Source organism: Perissodus microlepis, chromosome 3 (assembly GCF_051167445.1).
Source record: "Perissodus microlepis isolate ML-2025 ecotype Zambia chromosome 3, ASM5116744v1, whole genome shotgun sequence".
Taxonomy (NCBI): domain Eukaryota; kingdom Metazoa; phylum Chordata; class Actinopteri; order Cichliformes; family Cichlidae; genus Perissodus; species Perissodus microlepis.
Genome location: NC_140463.1, coordinates 9707946 through 9724217, shown reverse-complemented (window position 1 = coordinate 9724217; position 16272 = coordinate 9707946).

Sequence of the window (16272 nt, the reverse complement as noted above, 5' to 3'; positions counted from 1 at the left end):
GCCCTACAAAACCAGAGAACATTGGCGCGTAGAAGCATTTGAACTCCAAGAAAAGAGGGGCAAAAGAGCAAGATTTGCAGATTTGGTGAACTTTATAGACCGCCAGGCTAAAATAGCTATGGATCCACTCTTTGGTAATATCCCAGACAACCGTGCAGCAACAAGTGGAAAGACTGACCAAAAGGAAAAATATCCAGCAAAGAAGGAGTTTCGAGGAAGCAGTTTTGCCACCAACATCTCCACCGAGAACAAAAGACTACAAGAAACAAACGTTAAAACTGAAAATTCAATCAAGACAGTGAGTGCCTTTGAGAAGCCATGTTTGTATTGTCAGCAGCCTCACACTCTTGCTTCTTGTGGCAAGATTAAGAATCAACCACACAAGGAACGTGTGGATTTCTTGAAGTCAAAGGGACTCTGTTTTGGATGTTTGGTTTATGGGCATCTCAGCAAGTTCTGCAAGCGCAGAATGGAATGTAAAGAGTGTTCACTAAAGCACCCAGACATTCTGCACATGGGGAAAAAAGAAAGTTCTGTGGAAACAGAAAGGAAGGATGTTACTGATGGTAATGAGGCACCTTGTGCTCAAGTTCCTGTCAGTCAAGAGACTTGTGGGCTTACAGGGGCCGGAGAAGAGGAGTGTGTGCTCTCTATAGTACCAGTCAAGATCAAATCTAAAATGAGTGATAAATATATAGAGACATATGCCTTTTTGGACCCGGGAAGCACGGCAACATTCTGCACGGAAGATCTACAAAGGAAACTGAATGTTAAAGGAAAGCCTACACGGATACTTCTAAGTACCATGAGTCAAGAAAAACCAGGAGAACAGAAACTCATGAACAGTTTTGTTATATCAGACCTGGAAGTGTGTGGGTTGGAAGATTCCAAGTTCGTTGAGTTACCCAAGGTGTTCACTCACACTAGTATACCTGTGAGTAGTGGAAACATACCCAAGCAGTCAGACATCCAGAAGTGGCCTTATCTACATGAAGTGAGGCTACCAGAGATAGAGGCTAATGTAGACCTGCTTATAGGAGCCAACTGTGCAAAAGCAATGGAGCCATGGCGTGTCATTAATGGACAAAATGGAGGTCCTTATGCAGTGAAGACCACCATTGGTTGGGTTGTGAATGGACCTATAAGAAAAGAACTAAATGACTCAGAAAGCAAAGAACCACATTTCTCAGTAAGCCGAATCTCTTTAGTGGAAGTTGAGAAGCTACTGGTCCAACAGTATAACATCGATTTTTCAGAACGTAATTATGATGACAAAGAGGAAATGTCACAAGAAGACAAACAGTTTCTACGAGCAGTAGAAAAGACAACGACCTTCGAAAATGGACACTATAACATTGGATTGCCACTTAAGAATGAGAATCTTCAAATGCCAAACAACCGCTGTGTTGCGGAGCAGCGGATAGCATGTTTGTTCAGGAAGTTTAAGAAGAATCCTCAGTTTTTTGAAGATTATAAGTGCTTCATGGAAAACATCATCACCAAGGGCTATGCAGTTCCAGTGCCAGACCACCAGTTGAGCCGTGACGACAACAGAGTGTTCTATATACCACACCATGGGGTGTATCACCCGAAGAAGAGAAAGTTGCGAGTTGTGTTCGACTGTACGGCTTCGTACCAGGATATGTCTCTAAACAAGGAGTTACTGCAGGGACCGGATCTGACTAACACACTGGTGGGTGTTCTTTTAAGATTCCGCGAAGAGCCAGTAGCGCTGATGGCAGACATTGAATCAATGTTTTACCAAGTCAATGTACCAGAAAGAGATGCTGATCTTCTTCGTTTTCTCTGGTGGCCAGATGGCAAGCTGGATGAGCCCATGAAGGAATATAGGATGATGGTGCACCTCTTTGGAGCTACTTCCTCACCAAGTGTCGCCTCATATGCGCTAAGAAGAACGGCAGAAGATCACAAGGAAGAAGCATCTCCAGAAGCTGTTCAGACAGTCCTGTGCAACTTCTACGTAGATGACTGTCTGAAAAGTGTAGCTACAGAAGAGGCTGCAGTGAAATTAGTCAGTGATCTTCGTGCTCTGTGTACCAGTGGAGGGTTTACATTAACAAAATGGACAAGTAACAGTAGAAAAGTGTTGATGTCAATTCCTGAAGAACACAGAGCCAACGAGGTGAAAGATCTGGATCTTAGGCATGACACTTTGCCAGTTGAGAGAACTCTAGGTGTACAGTGGAACACAGAAACAGATACCTTCACTTACACTATAAGGTTGCAAGACAAGCCAGTGACCAGAAGAGGCATTTTGTCAGTCATTAATTCAATTTATGACCCTCTTGGCTTTCTAGCACCAGTCATCTTGCCTGCAAAACTTTTGTTGAAAGATCTCTGTAAAGAGCAGCATGGTTGGGACAAGGAGATCAATGAAAAGCATGCAAAAATTTGGAAAAAATGGAAAGAAGACGTTGTACTCCTCTCCAACTTCCATGTGAGTAGATGCCTAAAGCCTACAGGTTTCGGATGCACTGTTGTTGCGCAGTTGCACCATTTTTCCGATGCTTCAGATTACGCATATGGAACTGTCTCTTACCTGTTGATGGAAAATAGACGAGGCAAGAGACATTGTGCCTTTCTCATTGGGAAATCCAGAGTTTCTCCGCTCAAGCAAGTCACAATTCCTAGGCTTGAGCTGACTGCAGCAGTGATTTCAGTGAGGATGGACAGATTACTGCGACAAGAACTTCAAGTTCCTCTGCAACAATCAGTCTTCTGGACGGACAGCACAACTGTGCTTAGATACATTGATAGTGAAACATCTCGCTTCAAAACATTTGTTGCAAATAGAGTTTCACTGATTCGAGAAGCAACCAAGCCATCGCAATGGAAGTATGTGACATCGGCAGAAAATCCTGCAGATCAAGCAAGCAGAGGCTTAAAGGCAAAATATCTGTTGGAAGGAGGTTCATGGATTCACGGGCCGAACTATCTTCTAGATGAAAACGAATGGCCAGAACAGCCAGTGAGAAAGAAGGAAAACCTTCAAAATGATCCAGAAGTCAAGACTTCAGCAACGGTTAATATACTGAAAGTTGAGGAAGGCATGGAACCAATGAGACGTGTGATAGACTACTATTCAAACTGGAATAAACTGAAAAGAGCAGTGGCCTGGATAATGAAGCTAAGGAAGGTGCTGTGGATGTTAAAAGAAGAAAGAAAACAGTACTCAAAAATAGTCCAGAAAAATGAAAATGATCCTGAAAAGCAAAAGTTAAAGTTGCAAGGGCACATGAGGACATTTAAATCTGCAATGGGAAAGAAAGCGCTTGCTCTGGAGGATCTTGAGGCTGCCGAATCAGAAATTGTTCGTTTCAGCCAGAAACAACATCATGGAGAGGAGATCAAAATCCTACAGGAGGGAGGACAGCTTAGTTGTAGCAGCCAGCTGTTCAAATTAGACCCAGTTCTTCGAGATGGGATGCTGAGAGTTGGCGGCAGACTCCATAAATCAGGCTTGCCAGAAAATGCTAAACAACCAGCAATTCTTTCTAAACACAGCAAAATCTCTGAAATCATTTTGAGAGACATCCATCAACGAACTGGTCACTGCGGTCGCAATTATGTGCTGGCGCAATTGCGATGTAGATATTGGATTCCTCAAGCCAATTCGGCAATTAGAAAGATAATCAGCAAATGTCAAACTTGCCGTAGGATTTCTGGAAGGGTTGGTGAGCAGAAGATGGCAGACTTACCTGAAGACCGTCTTCTACCAGACAAACCTCCGTTTACAAACACTGGTGTCGACTATTTTGGCCCATTTGATGTCAAGCGGGGCCGGGGTACTGTCAAAAGATATGGTGTCATGTTTACCTGCCTCACTCTCAGAGCTGTACATATTGAAGTTGCAGACAGTCTTGAGACAGACTCCTGTATCAATGCGATTCGCCGTTTCATCTGCAGAAGAGGTCAAGTTACCATCATGAGGTCAGATAATGGCACAAACTTTGTGGCAGCGGAAAGGGAGTTGAGGGAAGCCATTCAAAGACTGGATAACGACAAAATTGAAAGAGTCCTACAACCAAAAGGTATAAAGTGGATTTTTAACAGCCCGGCTGCTTCACATCAAGGTGGAGTTTGGGAGAGACAGATTCGAACAGTGCGTCGAATTCTCAGCGCTCTCTTGAAGGAACAAGTGCCAAATGAAGATTGTCTTCATACGATAATGTGTGAGATTGAAAGCATCATTAATGGCAGACCTCTCACAAGCGTCACAGAAGACATAAATGACGTTGAAGCTTTAACGCCGAGCCATCTGTTGCTGCTTAAGTCACAGCCCCTCATGCCTCCAGGTGTCTTCAACAAAAATGATGCATACACCAGAAGAAGATGGAGACAGGTTCAATATCTAGCAGATTTGTTTTGGACCAGATGGACTCGTGAATATCTTCCACTTCTGCAAGAGCGCCAGAAGTGGCTGAAACCGAGAAGAAACTTCACGGTCGGAGATCTTGTGCTGCTGGTGGACAGTTCTTCTCCACGCAACTCCTGGCTCATGGGGAGAGTGGTTGAGACGTTGCCAGACTCAAGTGGAACAGTCCGAAGATTGAAAGTAAAAACTAAAAGCAACATCCTGGAAAGACCTGTTAACAAGTTGTGTCTTCTGGAGGAGGCTTCATCCGAGCGATGAAGAGAAGGAATGTTTGTTCATGGACATTACAATTAGGTTGGCTCTTAATGATTAATGTGTAAGTTAGTAATTGTTTAGTTCTCTCACCTAACCAATTAGGGGCCGGATGATGTAAGAGCCAATTAAAGGTTAATTTTATTGGTACTGATAAAATGATTAGAGGAGAAATATACATGTTTGATGTTAAGAATATAATTTCTAGTTGATTTCAAAATACTGTTTGTTAAATGTATAGAATATAGAAGTGCGACATTCTAATGCGCTTTTTAGTATTTTGGGCTTCCGGCGCACTGTAATTACGTAGTTGGGGAGTCGGATAAGCTGGAAGCAACACAGTTTTTTGACCGAGTCTTGCCATGTAACTTAAAAGTTTCAATAAACATATTTTTTGCAAGAAAAGTACCTGGACTTGTTCGCGTTCAAATGCATGTTGCTGGACTGACTCCTAAAGGTGGTACAGAAGAGTGAAATAGAGACGGAGTGCCGCCGCTACACTGTGTGTTCCGTCTGCCTGGTCATGTAAGTTTATTTGGGTTTTTGTTACGTTTTGCCACTTTTTGCCATCCAGCAATAAAAGCTGAGTTTTGAGTTACTTTCCGCCTCCGAGTGTCTGCACATTGGGTCCTTCTACTTCCACTCCTGCCTGCACACAGCCCTAACCTGACACCACCCAGTGACAGCAGACAGATCATCCAACATGTTCACATGTTAACTGCAAAATGAACTGATGAAAACAGTACAAACGTTAAAGTACCACATGTGCTGTCAGTGAAAGCTGCAGCTGTTTTACTGATAAAATTAGAGACAAAAAGTTCATTCATTGCCCATTTAACTTTGTCACTATATATCAGCATCAACAGGATTTCAGTTTGGTGTTTCACAAAGCTGCTGATCTCAGACCTGCACAGCTTCTGTTTTAAACACTTGATGTACTCAGCTGCATGAAGAGCACAAGCTGATTTTCTCTGACACAGTTAAATAAAATCTGATGAAGGTCAAAGGTCGTCACTTGTATGTTGAACTACAAACTTGTGATCTGGAATTCTTTCACAGTTTTTTTGCAGATAATCACTTTATGGTAAATAACAGACTAAGAGGTATTCGTACCAGAGTAACCAGAGTGTTCATGAAATGCTGGGTTTATCCATCTTCTGGGACGGGCCTACAGAGGAGTGCTGAAGATTTCCCTGTGAGGGAGCTGCTGGTGAAGATCACGAGTCCTGCTTGATCAATGTCATGAGCTTCAGTCTTCCTGGTGTTTCTTAAATGAAGCCTCTCTCAGTGGGTCAACAGAACTTCTGGTGCAGGACAGCTGTGATGAAAGAAAGGGAAGAAGTTTCTCCAAACCTCTGGACCCAGGAAACCCAGCTTGGTCCTCATGGTCTCCCTCACTAGTTTCTCTCCAGGGTGAATGTAGCTGTTGATATAATATGGACTCTATTATTAAATGAAAAGAACAAATTAGACTACACTACTGAAACCTGCTGCTGTTTTTAAAGTTTCCATGTTACCAGGATGTAGACAGCTCTGAAAATTTAAACAGTTTTAGATCCTTTACACTCAAAGTCTTATGTTAAAATCTCAAAGGACAGCATTACATTTTTGATATTAACAGTAACTCTGGGCCTCTGTGGAGTGTGCAGCTGATCTCATCGCTGTCTAAAAATGGATAAAAAAAACACAAGAAGTGCTAAATCTTTCAATAACACAGGCTATTAGAGTAACAGGTGTGTAGCAAAGCTAACTACCTAGCAACAAGCCTCCAACCCATTGTGTATGCTAGCGGCTAATCTAGCAAACAAATTAATAACACAGTGATCTTAGATGTTTTAGAACTATGAGATGATAAGTTGCGTGCCTTTTTCATAACATTGCCATGGTTGTATTTAAATTGAACGGGTATTTTAAAGTCCTTTATAAATAAAGATGGTTTGGATTGGATGAAATTAAATACATCTTGTTTTCTTAGAATTCACTGTTGTAATCCATTGGAACTCTTTTCCTCCTCCCTTGTTGTTCAAACCAAGTATTGATTTGGATGCATCTTTTGTTCATTCACTGCATTTTGTTGATTGATGAAAATATGGTGAGTTTCAGCTAGCAGGGCTCAAATTAGAACAGAGGTCAGTCGTATTTGTAGGTTATTGCCAATAACCTTTAACTATTTAAATACATTTTGCTAAAGTGACTTTAATGTCCCCTGTTTTAGAACAAAATAAGAAAACCGCTGTTGTGATGCCCTTTATCTCTCGCCTGGGTTTGTTGGTTTTGTCAGGTCAAGTAATACAAAGAAGGGCTGGCTTTGTTGAGCTTCATCAGTGAAAACACTCCCACAGGTAAACACTTGTATTTTTTGTATTAAATTTACATTTAATTTGTAGTTCATATAAACTTAAGCTCACCATCTGCAAACTTGTGAAGTTCAAGGTTACAGAAAACAAACTGAAGCAGAATTAAGAGCTAAAAGTATAAGTACAAATCAATATTGTCTGTAAGGACAGCAATTCCCCCCCAAAAAAACAAACCAAAAAACAAACAAGAAAAACTAAACAAAAAAACAAAACAAAACTGTAAAACTGGTGTAAAGTGATGTAGTTGAAGCATCTTTCTTTCAACTTAATGAGTGATCCATCAGCTAATCAAACACACGTTAAAATCCGTTTTGTCACGGGACTGAGTGGTCTGTACTGAACAGGACTCAGGCACAGAAACCCAGAGCAGAGACAGCAGATGGTGTAACAACTTATTAGGCTTAAGCGCTAGAAATGTAGCAAGGACAAAAAACAATAAGATGTGGAGTTTGACATGGCATGGCCTGGGAAACGTGGCTAGGGGAACAGGGCCTGAAATGCAGAGTTGAGCTGAGCAGGGAACAGTCACACTGAAGAGAGAAGACAGCGGAGTTATGGAGGTAGGTCTGAAGTGGTAAGTTGTAAGAATAGCTATTCTTACTTGCAGTAGGGGACAGAGAGTGTTGAGAGGGGTGTGATGAGAATCCAGGCAGCTGAGTGGCGTGGCAAGGCTGACCTGAGATCCAGGGTCTTCAGATGGAGTGTGATGGCAGGAGGGCAGGAAGGTGAGGCACAGAGTGATTCTCAAAATGATTGCTTGGTATCCTGAGTCCGGAGGTAGAGCGTGAGCCAAGGTGAATCCAGCGACTGCAGCACAAGAAAGTCTTGTTATCAAGATAAATCAAGAACTTGAAGCATAAGGCCTGTTACCAACATGGGTTGATGACGAACTGGCAGTGAATGAACATCAACGTGTGTCTTAGGCTACGTTCACACTGCAGGTGTAATGCACAATTCCGATTTTTTGATCAAATCCGATTTTTTTTGTCTGCTTGTTCACACTACAAATAAAATGCAACAGCAAACGTGCTCTAGTGTGAATGCTCAAAGCGACCCGCATGCGCAAAAGAAGACGTCACACAGAACACGCTCTGTTTAGACCCAGAGCAAACAATATTGTTTGACTGATGGCCCTTAATATAAAGACTTCGGACTTTACATTTCCCAATTTTTACTTTAAGTTATTTTGTTATTTACATAATAATGTAGATAACCTAATAATTATCCTTATTGCTGTTTTGGAGGAGCGGTGCTTCAAAGGACAGTGGCAGATTTCTGTCAGAATCTGCAGATTATACAGTACAAATAAAATGTTCATGTTTCTCCAATGTTGTCTTCCCAACATGTCTGTGAAGGTTCTCAGTCATCCAGGTCATCGTAGTCAAAGGAGCTTGCAAAGAAAAGTGTCTGGACTTCTTTAAGTTGCTTGAAGACGTTTCACCTCTCATCCGAGAAGCTTCTTCAGTCCTAAGGTCAAATGGTGGGGAGTCCCAGATTTAAACCTAGTGGGAGTATCCCCCCACAGAGGGACAAAAGGACCCCCTGATGATCCTCTAATCACCTGAGCCAAGGTGTGAAACTGGGTGTGGGTCCCAATCAGCCAGGGTTTCGGGTGAGCTCATTGTGAAACCTGACCTTATCATGCGAATTCCTGAGGTCAGATGGCCCAGGATGTGAGTTAAGCCGTCTGGGGAGGGAACTCAAAACTGGATTATAGATGGCAGAGAGTTGGTGTCGTAAACCACCGCCTCTGTTCAAAGATGGTCGCTCACAGTGGACATAAATGGCTTCTTTCACTCCTCTTTCAAACCATCTGTCCTCTCTGTCCAAAATGTGGACATTGGCATCCTCGAAAGAGTGTCCTTTATCCTTAAGATGCAGATGAACTGCTGAGTCTTTTCCTGTGGAGGTGGCTCTTCTATGTTGTGCCATGCGCTTGTGAAGTGGCTGTTTGGTCTCTCCAATGTAGAGGTCTGGGCATTCCTCGCTGCACTGTACAGCATACACCACATTGTTAAGTCTGTGTTTTGGAGTTTTGTCTTTCGGGTGAACCAGTTTTTCTCTGAGCATGTTGCTGGGTCTGAAATGCACCAGGATGTCATGCTTGGAGAAAACTCTCCTGAGTTTTTCTGATACACCGGCTACATAGGCGATGACAATGTTGTTGTGTCTGTCCTTCTTATCCTCCCTCGCTGGTGCCTGATCTTCTTTTGTCCCACGGTGGGGGGGATACTCCCACTAGGTTTAAATCTGGGACTCCCCACCATTAGACCTTAGAAGTGAAGAAGCTTCTCGGATGAGAGGTGAAACGTCTTCAAGCAACTTAAAGAAGTCCAGACACTTTTCTTTGCAAGCTCCTTTGACTGTCTTCCCAACAGTTTCACTGACATCTACACGGGATGGCCAGGAAGCGTTCACGATGTCTTCTCGCGCGCTTTTCCGGCGCTGATAGTTGGCGTCTGTCTTGTGTCAGTGATGTAAAGGACGGATTTAATGCGACCTGACCGTTCAAACAGCAGTCGCTTTCTAAGGATATGTATCGGATTCAGTACCACATACGAAAGTTACCCAGTTCGGATTTGAAAATATCGGATTTGCGACGTTCACACTGTCATACTGTGATCGGATATGGGTCGCATAGGGGCAAAAAAATCGGATTTGATGCGCTTTCGCCTGCAGTGTGAACGTAGCCTTAGATCCCTCTGGCTTGATTGCCTGCAATAGGCTCCAGGTGTGCAGGAGCTGGAGGAGGTGGCCCTGCCCAGGGGCGGATCCCAGGTAGGTTCAGGAGCCTTATGGAAATTCCAGCCACCCACTGCAGACCATGACACGTTTGGCTCGACACCACCGAACAGAGGCAGCAATATAACATAGCTAACATTAACAGTGCAGTGAACAGGCGAAGAGGTAAGTGACGGAAGTGACGGGAAAAGGTAAGCGACCCATGTTGTAGATGACATCAGACGCCAGAGATTTGGTGGAAAAAAAGCGAATGGTAGCGTAGAATTTAACAAAGTTTCTTTAAGCTTCAGTATTGCCAGATAAACTAACCAATTGTCATATAAACTAACAACATCTGTCCTATCATCTCTAACACCCTGAAGGACAACGGGGAGAGTTTAGACGCTCTCCAAGATTACATCGGCCGGTGCTTTCAAGATTTAGTAATGAAGAAGGCTCAGAGTGCATCTTCCCCGGCCAAAATTGAGACACCGTCATCGAAGAGATGTCGCAAGGCAGACTCCCCCGGCACAACATCACCTGCCGGCAAAGACATTGCAGACATATTGACTGCACTCCAGATAAGAACCCGCTACACTCTTTTCTTATTCATTCACACTCTCTCCTTTAACACGTATTTAACCTTGTAATATCAGTATGATGTCATAGTAGATATAACACCGTCACCCTCCATCATTGCTTTAATTGAAATGTTTCCGTTTCTTTTCTTTTTTTTGTTGTTGCTCACCGTTCTCGTGGTTTTTTTCTTTCTCTTTTCTTTCACTGCTGTGATCACCTACTTCCCCAATCACCTATAAACAACACCCTCTATTTCTGCATATTCACACACCACGATCACGCAAACACATGTGCTCAACAGCAGCACATTTACAACAGCCTCACAGCGCACACAGACTTATAGGATACACACACAAGCCACGCTTGTTCATATTAGTGAATATACACACATTTAGTCAGACTTATGGAGCCTCTCACCACACATTTTTTTCTCTTTATATTTACAAACAAGTGATGTTTCCACATTCTCTTCACCCGTCTAAACAAAACATCCAGCGTACATCATTAGACATACACACACAATTATGGGCACACAAAGGTTTGTCACATGGAATGTAAATGGAGCTGGCACCAGAGAAAAAAGGTTAAAGATATTTAACCAGCTTAAAAAACTACATGCAGATGTTATTTTATTACAAGAAACTCACAGGACTGTCACAGGTTTAAACAAACTTAAAATACCTGAGTATCCTAATGCGTTTGCAGCCTGTTATAATTCTAGACAAAGGGGAGTAGCAATTTTAATACATAAAAATGTTAATTTTACAGTACTCGATACAGTTATAGATCCAGAGGGTAGATTCCTTATTATTAAATTATCAATATTTAACAAAAAGCTGTGTATTGTAAGTATATATGGTCCAAATGTTGATGAGTGATATTTCAGACACTGAGATTCACCCTATAGCTGTCAGCGATCATGCTCCTGTATCTTTAACACTAATACCTAAGAAGAATGCTACACTAAGTAAAAACTGGAGATTCAATACATCGCTGCTCAAAGATGAAGACTTTATTAAATATTTTAAAAGAGAGTGGACTTCATATTTAGACTTTAATGACACTCCCGGAACATCAGCTTCTGTTCTATGGAAAGCAGGGAAAGCTGTGATGAGAGGTAAAATAATTTCTTTCTCATCACACAAAAAGAAAGAAGAAAACCAAAATATTCAGGAACTAGAAAAAACCATCAAATCCTTAGAAGAAGCCTACGCGTCCCACCAAGATCGAGAAATAATTAACAAAATATGCAAAACAAAACTAGAATTAAATGAAATTATTAGTAAAAAAAAAAAACAACCCACAATTCCTAGTACAAAGACTTTGCTTGCAGAATTTTGAACACAGTAACAAATCAGGTCAATTTCTAGCAAACCAGTTAAAAATAAATAAAATAAAAAACAACTATATGTGCTGTTAAAGATTTATCTGGAAACACAATATATGACCCTGGAAGAATAAACAACATTTTTAGGGATTTCTATGAAACTCTATATTCACCACAAATAAACCCGTCTAAGAATGAAATTGATCAGTTTCTTGACAACGTAAGTCTTCCAAAATTACTAGACAGTCAAGCAATGGCACTGGATTAGCCACTGATGCCAGGTGAACTCCAAACTAGTTTCATAAAAGGTAGGCACTCATCAACAAACACACGTAGATTACTTAATTTAATAGACTAATTTGGTTTTGGAAACTCTTAAATAAACTGGCTAAGAATATTATATAATTCCCCAACAGCTTGTGTCAGAACAAATGACCAGACATCTTCTAGCTTCTGTCTCCTGAGGGGCACCAGGCAGGGATGCCCACTCTCCCCTTCACTTTTTGCAATTTTTATCGAACCACTAGCAGCAGCATTTAGACAGGCTACAACAATTAAGGGTATAAAATGTAAGAATGTAGAACATAAAATCAGCCTCTATGCAAATGATGTGTTGCTTTTTCTCCAAAACTCACAAACCATCCTTTCTGAGGTAAATACTTTTATTAACTGTTAACAAGAGTTTCAGATTATTCAATTAACTGGTCAAAATCTACAGTTCTTCCAATTGACTGCCCCTTCCATAATTCTTCTTCTGCCCCACTACAATCTGGAAATATTAAATATTTAGATATTAATGTCTCTCCTAAGCTTTCAAACTTAATTAAATTAAACCACATACCACTTCTAAAGAAAGTAGAAGGCGATCTGACTAGATGGAAATCTCTACCCATATCACTCATGGGAAGGGTTGCCACTATAAAAATTATGATCTTGCCAAAAATAAATTACTTATTTTTAATGATCCCGAACAAACCATCACAAGATTGGTTCAGATCTCTGGATTCGTATATTTCTAAATTCCTTTGGAAAGATAAACCCCCACGTATCAGCTTAAAAACGCTTCAAAGAACCAAGGACAAAGGAGGATTAGATCTGCCTAATTTTCAACAATATTTCTTAGCCAACAGGCTTCAGTACATCTCAGGATGGTTAAAACATACCTTCTTAGATGAGCCCTGGCTAGATGTAGAACAAGCACTTTGCAATAATTTAGAGATTTCAGACCTACGATTTATCAGCTCAAACATCAAAAGACATAAATGCTTTAAAAGCATCAACATCTCGCTCTTCTCTGACAGCATCGTGGGAGTTTCTAAAAATAACGGAGTCTTCATTAATCACATGCAGACGTACACCTATCTGGAATAACTCTGACATATTACAAACCAATAATATGATTAATTTTCCAGAATGGAGTTGTAAAGGAATTAAATACATATTTTAGAAGGAACAGACTTCATTCCATTTGACAGACTAGTTATACAATATGGGATCAACAAGAAAAGATTTTTTAGAATATCAACAAATTAAATCCATAGTAAAAAAGAAGTTTAACCTCAGTCAAGTTGAATTGCAAACACCACCAAGCGCGGTACATTTTCTTACTCTTAAATCCCCTAAATTATTGTCTAAAATATACAGAACACTTTCTAAAATAGATGAATCAATATCCCTTCCTATTGCAAAGTGGGAAGCAGATTTGTCAGTCGGCTTAGATATGCTTAAAAACCTTTAAATTGATTAGAAATCCCAGTCTGCAATTAATACAAAATACTACATTGAGTGCACTATACAGGTCATCGGATGTTCCAGATGGGCTTTACATCTTCCAACAACTGCTCACACTGTCAAGCCAATACACCAGACAATTACATCCACGCTCTTTGGTTCTGTCCACCAGTGCAGAAGTTTTGGAGCGGGATATGTGAAGACTTATCAAAGTGTCTGAAATGTAAAATTCCAACCTCCCCTTTAGTGTGCTTGTTGGGCAAATTGGATGATGTCACTACAGAAACTAATACAGTCCACATGGTTTTTACTGCACTTTGCATTGCCCAGAAAACGGTCCTCATGAACTGGAAAAATAAAAAATAATCTTAACTCTAGCCAATACAGAAACCATCTAATAGATCACATTAGTCTCGAGACAGCCTCTGCCACCACATTAGAACAATCCCTCTGGGCTCCTTTGATCGGCTCCATCACCTAGCGGGGGTGAGGGGTCGTGGTTTGGTCCCGCCTTCGCCATTGTGGTTGATGTGGAGGTAGGGACAGGCTTACGTCGTCTGGAGAATCCCTAGGGATGTAATCCCTGGAGGGCTTAACCTAGGGGTTGTGGTCATAACTTGGTTAGTGGCTCTGGTTGCTCTTAGAGGGTGTTCTCCTTGCGGCTGTGTGCAGCAGGGGTGGGGGAGGGTCTTTGCTGGCGGACGTAGGTTACTGGCCTGGTAGTCTGGCTGCCCCTGAGTGGATCCGGGGCAGGCGTGGGGGCTTGGGGTTCGGGGGTGCTTCGCCGCCGTGCTAGGGCTCTGGCTGGGCCTTGGGGGCTTAGGTCCTTGTTGGTGCGTCGCTGAGGTTGTGGGCGGGTGGGTGCACGGGGGCTCAGCCCTGGCGCAGGGGGCCTCTGGCGCATCGGCCTAACTAAGGGGCTCTTCAACTGACAGGGAGTTTGTTCCATCCTTGCAGGAGTCCACACTGCAGGTGGGGGAGAGTCACAGGAGAGGTGGATAATAAACTTAACCTGGGTGTCTACTGTCTTGTGCAGTCTGGGAGATGACTGAATGTTAGGGTGGGTACAGTTTCCTCTGCAGCGGTGTCGGGTGGGCTGCCCCGGGTCCTGTGGGGCTGGGCGGTCCTGCTGCCGTAGGCCCCGATTAAGGTCAACTTAATCTTACAGAGAATACAACTGAACGGTGAATATTTTAAAGTAAAGGCTTTAAAACCAAGTTAACGCAGAAAGTACAAACATCACTAATGTCACATACCTTTGCCGACATGTGGCCAACAGTAGTGATGGCCCACTTAAACCTGAGGCTCCGGTGTGTGTGTCAGAAAAAACAACACATTGCTTCAGAAGCACTGTGTCGAGGCTTGATTCGTTTGGCCAGAGTCACGTGATCAGTGATGTCCGAAGCTTCATTTAGAAAGTAACTGATTCAGTCATTTATAAGGAAGTCAATCGTGGGATTTATGGAGTGTTTTGATCGTGAGAGACAGCAAACCACTGATTATTCTATAAAGAGACATGGAGCCAGCAAGGAAGAGAGGTTTTGTTGTGTGGGAGTATTTTGATTTTGGTAAATCGGGTGGGTTTGCCAGCTTTCTGTTCTTGTTGTGTTACGGTTTGGAGGAGGACTCAAGCGCAGGACTCCGGTTCTGATGCTCACAAGAAGGGTTTATTTACAAGTCCCCAGGTGTAAATACAAGAATGTGCGGGGGGGGGGGTTATATACAGCTGAGTGGGGGGAGAAGGGGTCTCCAGGGAAGTCCAGGGGAAAGCACGCGTTCTTCAGAATATCCACTCACACGATCACAGGCTCACACTCCGACACTGCCACACGGGAATCACACGGGGAAAAATCCAGGAAGCTCTGTAGACAGGGAGACAGGGTTAAGAACGACGCACAGAGGAAAACACTCTTAACTAAACTTGCTGTAGCTTGACTTCACTAACGCGTGGTAGACAACGATCCAGCGACGAACAGCAGTCACCTCCTGGCTTAAATGCTGCTCCCCTTAATGAGACCCAGGTGTCTCATTTCCCGAGGGCCTGGGCCGAGGGCGTGAACCCACAGTGAGTTCCGCCCCGGCGAGAGAGAAGAGGAAGAGAGAGAGAAACAGAGAGGGCTGATCAGCGTGCAGCTGATCCGCCTGGCCGTGACATGTTGTTTGCTTAACCCTTTAAGACCTACCATAGAACCAAGTCCGCCAGAGCTTACTTTATATTTTTACATGCTGTAGTGCCATTTTTGGGAGCATTTCAAGTTGCTATACATCAATACAACTGTTATAGCCCATATTTTAATAATATGTATGCATGCAAGTCCATAGTAACTACAAATCGTTTTTGTTTTTTTGACATAAATTTCTACTTGGAGAAATTTAAGAGGTTTATCCCTCAAAACTTTAAATACAAAAAAGTTGCAAAAAATAGTTTACAACAACAGGAAATTTATTTTGAGTGTCTTCATAGATTTATTTTTGAGATACACCAACTTTTATATACTATAAGAAAAACGAAAAACAATCCTGTGATGCAAATTTGCAAAGAAAACAGCGTGTGCATCAAAATAAACTATTTCCAGCAGTGCAATTCGAGTTCAAAGCATCCCAGAAACTATTCAGAAAAGCATAAAGTCAAACAAGATTTATAAAAACACACAAAACTACATTTTCCGCACAAATGACGTCACTTTTTGGGCAGGAAATGGCGGACATGCGATCGTTCGCGCTGATGTCTGTTTCAATGTGAGAAGTGTTACTAACAGCTGATCGGATCAGCAAGGCGTGTTTCTGGAATATTATGTTTTTGTTCCTGCAAGCGCTTTTTATGCAATTTTTGCAAAGCTATATGTGGAAGGAAACCGTGACCTAGGACAAGCTGATCGCATAAGATGTAAGTAAAACTCGTCCGGTTT